The sequence below is a fragment of the Nicotiana tabacum genome, chromosome 6 (assembly GCF_000715075.1).
Source record: "Nicotiana tabacum cultivar K326 chromosome 6, ASM71507v2, whole genome shotgun sequence".
Classification (NCBI taxonomy): domain Eukaryota; kingdom Viridiplantae; phylum Streptophyta; class Magnoliopsida; order Solanales; family Solanaceae; genus Nicotiana; species Nicotiana tabacum.
In genome coordinates, this window is record NC_134085.1 from 207,418,529 (window position 1) to 207,427,402 (window position 8,874).

Here is an 8,874-nt window from a genome sequence, read left to right on the forward strand (position 1 = left end):
AATGTTTTAATTATTGTCTTGTTTATAATTGAAAGACTATAAAGCTTTTATTTATTTCTTCCATATACCGATGTCTTGAAATTTTAAATTGCTGGAACTTTAGACCAGCTTACTAGTTTGAATATTGTTAAGACTAGGTCTGCATGCATTATTAGTGGGGTGGGCATTCGGTCGGTTCGGTTCGGTTTGAATAAATTCGGTTCGGTTATTCGGTTTTCGGTTTTGTAAATATGATAACCGAAACCGAACTGAAATAATTTCAGTTCAGTTCGGTTTTTTAAATTTCAGTTCGGTTAATTTTGGGTCGGTTTTCGGTTTGAACATTATCATATTGGCTGGGCTTATTCTGCTTAATAATTGGACTAATTTGTTGGTTGTTTCCAAAATTTTGGACTTTTTGAATGTGTTAAGTCATAAATATGTTCTTTTCAGTGTAAGCCTGGATTTTTGAATGTGCTGCTAATTACACGGTTTACACCTCTACTTGGTCCATACAACTACAAGATCCCACAATCATACAAACAAATATAAACTAGGGAGTAGGGAGTAGTTAGTAGTTACAACCAAAAGAGCACTACATTACAGAACCAAAAAACCAAAATAGCTATGCTGCTTTGCTGCCACTGGTTACAAGTTACAGCCATGGCCCATGAGAGAACAAAAAACTTAGAATCTATGCTACTCTGCTGCCATTGTTTAGTACAAGCATATTACATAACCAAAAGAGTAATCCAAAAGTTAGAAAGTTTTCATGCTGCTGAACAACTGAAGTCTCAAAACCAAAGAAATAATTACATTAAGTAGCATGAAACAAGTGAAGTCTATTTACTATAACATCACTTCCATCTAGGCGCCATGATCAAACCTTTGCAACAAAAGACATAATTATAGGTCAAAAACACAATTGATTTATAATAAAGTATATCAATGTTATATCTTCAAATATACAGAAGGCTATCAACTTACCAGTTACCACACATGGTACATGTTGCAACTATATGTCAATAATAGTTGAATCTTTTGCACTATCAGCCAGATCTAAGGAAAATATAGAAGAAAACTTTGTCATGCATCATTAGTGTTAAGTAAACTATTTGTAATATAATAAAGGAAAGACACAAAATAATTACCAAGTTCTAGATACTCCAAGTCTTCCTCAACTTTAATAGGAATAGGTTCACTTCTAAGCCAATCTTGAAGACAAATAAGAGATTGCACCAGTTTAGGCGTCAACGAACTCCTGAACGAGTCAAGAATGCGACCTCCCGTGCTGAATGCACATTCAGATGCAACACTTGAAATAGGAATGGCTAATACATCACGAGCCATCTCCGCAAGAATGGGAAATCTAGGCTCATTGATTTTCCACCACTTTAAGATTTTAAAGTCATCTGTTTCAGGCTCAAGATCTTCAGCAAGATATCTTTCTAACTCTGATTTAGTACCTAAACCTCCGGTCACTTCCTTATGTTTCTCAAATTCTAATTTTGTTCTCATTGTTCCTCTTTTTAAAAAGCTACCATAACCACTGACAGTAGTTGTTGTGTTTCCAGATGAAGCAGATGATGTTCCTATTGAATTTTTTTTAACATAATAATCAAACAAAGAATCCATATAATTTTTCACCTCTAAAATCAATTCTTTCCCTTTGTTTTCTCCAAACATCCTCACAATTGCAAAAGGAACATATTCAAGCTTGTTACGGGGATCCAAAATTGATGCAATAAAGATCATTTTGTTCATTTTTTCAGGTTCACCCCAATACTTGACAATTTTTTCTTTCATTTTTTTTGCCATTTCTTTCAAACTAGTATCTTCATGTTCCATCCACTCTTTCAATATAAGATCAAGCTCACAAATTTCAACAAAATGCACATTGGAAGTGACATAAATAGAACCAGAAACCCTCAAAGTAAGCAAATAAAAAGCTTCAAGAAATTTTACCATTGTTCTCACATTATCCCAGTCAACACTTGTGAGATCACCTGCACTAGTTCCATCTTCACAAACATAGGTACGAAGATGATGCAACAATCCAATATCAAAGAAACTATATTTGTCAAAGGCAAGCTCAAATTGTTGTGCTGTGTCTAACATCATGTATGTAGAGTTCCATCGAGTTGAAACGTCTAAGCATAATGATCTCTTAGAAGTTAACTTTTGAGATTCACAACATTCTTTAAACTTTCTAATCCTAGCGGGAGATTGTCTAATGTATCTCACAGCTTGTCTAACTCTCTTGATAGAAACACCAATTTCTTTCAACCCATCTTGTACAATGAGATTAAGTATGTGAGCCATACATCTAACATGCAGGTGTTTACCATTCATTATATTAGTTCCCCAGGTAGTCAATTGTTTAGACACTTCTCTTACTGTGACATCATTGGAACTAGCATTATCTACAGTTATAGTAAATACATTTTCCAACCCCCAATCAAGCAAACAATTAGTAATTACCGATGCCATATCATCACCCTTATGACTAGAGATAGGACAAAAGTTTATTATCCTTTTATGCAATTTCCAATCTCTGTCAATAAAGTGAGCAGTAAGACACATATAGTTTATTCTTTGTATAGAAGTCCAAGTATCTGTTGTAAGACAGATTTTAGGACGTGCTTCATTGAAGGAATTCTTCAAACTATGTCTTTGTTCACAATAAAGTTCATAACAATCTCTTGTCAATGTTCTACGAGAAGGAATTTGAAATTGAGGCATTGTGACTCCCATAAACTTCTTAAATCCTTCCTTTTCAACAAAACTAAATGGCAGTTCATCCAAAATTATCATTTGAGCTAAAGCTTTCCTACTAAGTGCTTGATCAAATTTCCAAGTGGTAAGCACCCCTTCATTTACCCCATTTGAAGCTAGTAGAAAACTGATTTGTGTTTGACTATTATCCATGATACGGGGCATTTTGGGACACTTAATGAGATGATTGTTCATTGATGTAGTACCATTACCTTTCGTAGCAGCAACATAAGTTTTTTGACAGTAGTTACATTTTGCTCTTTTAGCTCCACTAGGATCATCATATTTCTCAAAATGTTTCCAAGCATCAGATCTAGGTTGCATCACTTTCCTTTTCTTTGGAGCTTCATCAGGACTGTCTGGACTGAGACCTTCAGTATTAGGTAAGCTATCATTCGAACCCCCACCTTCGCAGGTTTCGCTTACCCTACTTCCATTTTCTTCCATCTACAAAAAAGAATACAAACATAACAATAAAATACTGAGCAGTGATACAAACATAACAATAAAATACTGAACAACACGATGGTGATGAAATTGATGCAATGTTGCATCAAACACAAGTACACAACTCTCAGTGAGTATGACCCATGTAATGTAATGAGTATGACCTTGCTTAAAAAAAATTACTGACCAGTGAGCTTTTCTTGTTTTAATAACAAGTTAGAACTTAGAACCTCTCAACAACACTAAAATCAACAAATATTACAAGAAAATGGACATCACATTCAAGAGTCAAGACTCAAGACTTCTTTCTATGTTGCATGCATCTTTAAGTCTTTAAATACTTACTTTTCACAGGAAAAAAATAAAAAATAAACTGAAACGAGAGAAAGAAGAGTAGATCGGCGAGGGTCGAGGAGTAGAGAACACAAAAAAAGAAGAAATGAGCGAAATATAACAAAAATTAACCTTACCTTCCGCAAGAAATTTGACGACAATGATAGATCCCTAGCGTATTTGGGAAAACCACCACTCCACCAGTTTATCAATGGAAGCCCTAGCGTATTTGGGGAATTGGGGGCGAGCCGGCGAGGAACTGCCGAACTGAGAAGTGAGAAGTGAAGTGAGAAGAGAAGGGAGAAATAAAAACCCTAGCTGCCTAACTGCGGAACTGCCTAAGAAAGTAAGAATGGGAAAAGAAAAGGAGATGATCAACTGATATGCCTGATGGGCAATTGGGTATTTGGGTTTGGGATGGGCTGATTTTAATGGAACATAAACTTGGGCCTTAGCCTATATAAGTATGGAAGAGCTGAATTCACTTGGGCCTTAGCCTATATTAGTATTAGTTCGGTTTTTCGGTTAACCGAAAAATGTAAATCAATAACCGACAACCGAACCGAAAAACTGAATTTTAAAAATTTTAATTTGAAACCGACCGAAAAAACCGAATAACCGAAACCGAAATTTAAAAAAAATTGGTTCGGTCGGTTTTTTCGGTTCAAACTGATATATGCCCACCCCTAACTGGTACGATCCTCACAATATTTCACAGTATTGTGCACTATATTGTATCAATTATACCGTCGACGATCATTTTGTATCGGTTCGCAAGAGACATAATAATAATAATAATAACAATAACAACAATAATGATGATGGTTTTAATAATAATAGGTGCGACATGAACACAAGCACGACATCAAGTACTATTTTCAGTAAATCTTTTATTTTACCCCAAGGGTCAAGAGAAAGTGATTGAAGAAGTTGCTCATTATGTATCGGATAAAGGAGGAGGTCTGTGATCGGTTGAAGCAAGCATAAAATTTTCGTATGATGAATTCTCGATGTTCCCATTATAAAAAATAATAGAGTAATGTTATAAAAATATATTTGGAAAAATATCAATTATGTCATTTTATAAGTAGTTTATTACAAAAATTGGTCAATTCATAAAATATTATTAATATTAGCCAATTAGCTATTTGTTACAAAAAAAAAATTAAATTTTTGCTTTCTTTGAGTGGATGTTATTAGAATAGATTGAATCTCACTTTTGGGATGATTTGGTGGAGTTTTGAGGTAATTTGAATTGGAAATTCGAAGTAGAAGATGAAAATGGAAAAAATGATATGTGTATCACTTGTATATCATATATGTATCATATTTTGTATCAAATATGTATCACATGTATATCCATTTATATCTGTGTGTGAGATACATGTGTGATACATGTGCCACAGAATAACTTTATGAACTCGATTTTAACTATGAATTTTGATACTAATTCAGTCCAAATCACCTCCAATCTTCCTCAAATTTTGTATATTGACTCATTGATATATTTTCAATGAATCTCAACCATACCCATTGAAAAAAGTCTTTTGCTTAAATTTTTGGAATCTTGTATATATATAGTTTTTTTTTGTATTTCATCACCTTATTTGCTACCTTATTCATAAAAATTTCTTTCCGTCTTGCATCTAATGTTGCTAATCACACTTAAAAATTTGGTTGGAGATCTTTGTGTGTGATTCTTGGAGAGAAAGAACCTTATTTCTTTAGGTTTTTAATTTTTATATGTGTCTGACTAGTTTTAATAAGTTTATGATTAATTGTTACAAGTTGGTAAGTTGGGACTTTTTAAAAATATTTCTGTAAGATTCCCAAAATATTTTCTTTATTATAAATGTACCCAAAAAAAGGCTTTACGTTACATACAGCCTAAAGGTTAAATTGGTACAGCTGCCAAGGGCCAGGTGATGAATTTGGTCTAACGATTGGGATCTTTTCGGGCGAAATTCAAAAATTGTTAGATTTACAAGTGATAATTGAAAAATAGCCACAATTTTAAAAGTAATCGAAATTTAGCCATTTTTATGTAAAGATAAATATGAACGAAAACGCTGTTCAAAATCCAAAAAATATTCCAGTAGAATGTACTGGAGTTCCAACATAATATACTGGAAGTCCAGTATATTATACTCGAGTTCCAGCATAATATACTGTACTTCCAGTATAATATACTGGAGTTCTAGTATAATATACCGGTCCAGCGTATTATGCTGGAAGTTCATACACAGGTGCTCCAATCTCCAGTTTATTATGCTGAAACTTTTCGTGTTACAGCAAAATAGTGGCTACTTTTCAATGACTCTGTAAACGATGACTATTTTTCAATTACCAGTCCGAAAACTGACTAGCTCGTATTATTTTGACGCTCTTTTTGGTTCGTCAAGGTACACTATTTCGGTTTTAACGTTCAGGCTAATAAATAGGGAGTTTTTTCATTCCTATACACTATTGGAAACTTTATTACCATAAATGTTCATGTTTAGTAAATTACCCTACCTACACAAGTTTTGTTTACAAAATATATACATTTCACCTTAAAATGCTCTCAATCCATTATTAGTGCCTTCAATTAAGGGATTTAGTTATACCCTTTTCCTTTTTTTTTCCTCTTTTCTTTTTATATTTTTCCTCCGCCTTAAAATACAGTAATCTTCCTATACGACTGTTTAACCAAAAAGTGGAATTTCGGTCAAAGCTTTAATTTAGAAGAACCCGGGTTACTGATAATCAAAAAATGTATAAGAGAAAGTAATTTGGCTAGCAATAAGATAATTAGAAGAAGATAAGGTAAACCAATGTATTCGGATAGTTTTTTTTTCTTACAATTGACCCATTCTTTCCCTTTTATAGCTATCTTAGAAATATGCGTTTTGCCTTTGTCATAATAAGGCCATTATAGACAATTAAAGACATTAAATGCTACGTTACATAATCATTGCATTTTAATACAAATTCTCTAATGTTTTTAGTATTTAATGCTCATTAAATACTATATATGTACTCTCTTGTGCTGTCAGATTCATTCTCCTTAATTCTTGGACTTAAATAGATACGGAAGGTAAATCTTTTGAGTATCCGCTCGTGCCTCCTCTTATGCCTCTGCTCGTATCTATTGCAACTCGTGCCTCTTTGTCAATTATAACTCTTTGACCAGTCTACGTATCATGACACGTCATCTTCCAATCACTTTAATATGTAAACTCAATTTTTCCCAATACAGATAGTCCCTTCACTTGCCATTTATTCATCAATTGAATATTTGGGAAGTGGAATTCATTAAAATGGGAATTTTTATCACCATTAATGCTATAGCAGAATCAACACTTCATTTGTCACTTCTATTTAATGCTCTTCACGCGTGGCACCCCTTTTACTGGTTCTGCAACTTTGTAGCACTTTTTAGGGCTTTTTACGGCTTCACTAACCATGAAGAGTCAATTCTCATTATGACTTTTCCATCATTTCACCTTTTCCTTTGATGGTTGCTTCGCAGTATAAATATAGTTTTCTTCTTTGTCTTTATCACATAAAGTTCTCAAAATATTCAGTTCTTGAATCTTTGTTTGTTTCTTCCTCGTACTATCATGTCTTCATCAAACCCTAACCCTAGAAGGGTCCCCATAGTTGATAACTTCCCTAATGCCCCCAGTAGGAGCAGAAGAGGAGGTAGGCTTCGTAATTTAGGATCTTCATCCTTGCGTGGTTCTTCTCTTCCTTCGCCTAGTTCTGGACCTTCTTCTAGAACTAGAGGTTCTCTTTCACACATATCTTCTTCTAGAGGTAAGGAATCTTCTGAACCTCTAGTAGAGGAGATAGTTCCTGCGGAACTATCTTTCTATAATGACAGAGAATCTCTTAGAAATCAAGTATCTTCTTTAGATCGTGCCGATATCTATCCCACTCAAATCACTGAAGGTTTGATTTCTTTAGTTCATAGAGACTGCCATTGGAGTCATGACTTTCCTATCATTATTCCCAATCCGAATCAAAGAATTACCTCTTACTTAACTGGTTTTTCCTTTGTCTATACGTACCTTTCACATTAGGATTCAAACCTGCTATTGATCCTGTTATTCTCGAGTTCTGTCGTTTCTTTGATGTTTGCTTAGGTCAAATTGGCCCAATAATATGGAGGACTGTTGCCTGTTTGAGGCATTTGACCAACACAGTCAGTGTGCCTTTTACTTTTCCACATCTAATTCATCTTTACTCCCCTAGACTCTTTCACAATAGTGTTTTTACACTAGTATCCAGGAGCAAAAAAGTTCTAATTAGCCCTAAAGATGACAAAGACCGTGGCTGGTATGCCAGGTTTGTTGCTGCCCCCACTGTTTGTTTAGTGGGTGATGAGAACGTTCCCTTACCTGAGAAGTGGAATTTTGCATGTGAGTCTTCTAACTTCTCGTACCTTTTTCTTCAATTTTGTTGATTTCTCTAATTTTACTTTTCTTTTCTAGCAACCATGGGAGTTGTGGAAAATGTTCCCAATTTCCGTGATTGAGTAGGAAAGCTGTTGAGTATTATACCAATGGATGGAAAATCTTGGAAGACCCTTTCCCAACGTTTTGGTTGGAAAGTAAAAACTCATGGTAAGAGCTTTTATTTTATTTTACATATTTTTTTTCCTGAACTTATCTCAATCCTTCTTTCTATCAGGATTTGCTATTCGAGGAGTTACTGCTGAGGCGGTTGCGGCTTCTCGTATCTCCTTGGAAAGGGCTCAAGAAATAATTCTGGGCTCTTCATCGAAAAGAAAAGCCGTTGATGACCAAGACTCCGAAGAAGAGGAAGATGGGGGTTCCTTGGTAACAAGGCCACGGGCTCGTAGACGCATTATTTCCGATGATGAAGCAGAAGCATCCCCCCGCTGTTCTATTCCTCTTACCGAATCTGTTGAAGCCCTGGTAGTGATCCCTGATGATGTTGATGATGCTCCCGTTGCTGCTCATGATTCTGTTGAGCAGCTTTTTGACCGCTAGTTTGGTAGTGAAAGTTTAGGTCCGTTTCTGATGAAGCTCCCTTGGCTTCTTTTTCTCCTCCCGTGCCTGTGACTCCTACTTTGCCAATTATGGCTGCTTCCGTTCCTCCCCAGGCTATTTTTACTACTTCTACTGTTCCTCCTTCGACAATTCCTCCTCCACCTGCTCATCGTGCTGAGGTTGTCTCCTCAAGTAGGAGTGGTGCTATGAGGCAAGTGATTATTGAAGTCCCAGCTGAGGGCAACCTTTTAAGGAAATCGGGTCAAGCAGATGTATGGCTAAAGCCTTTAATTGGTCTTGTTGAGAGAGCCAAGCTAGAGAGCCATAGTTCTTTGACTTTGAT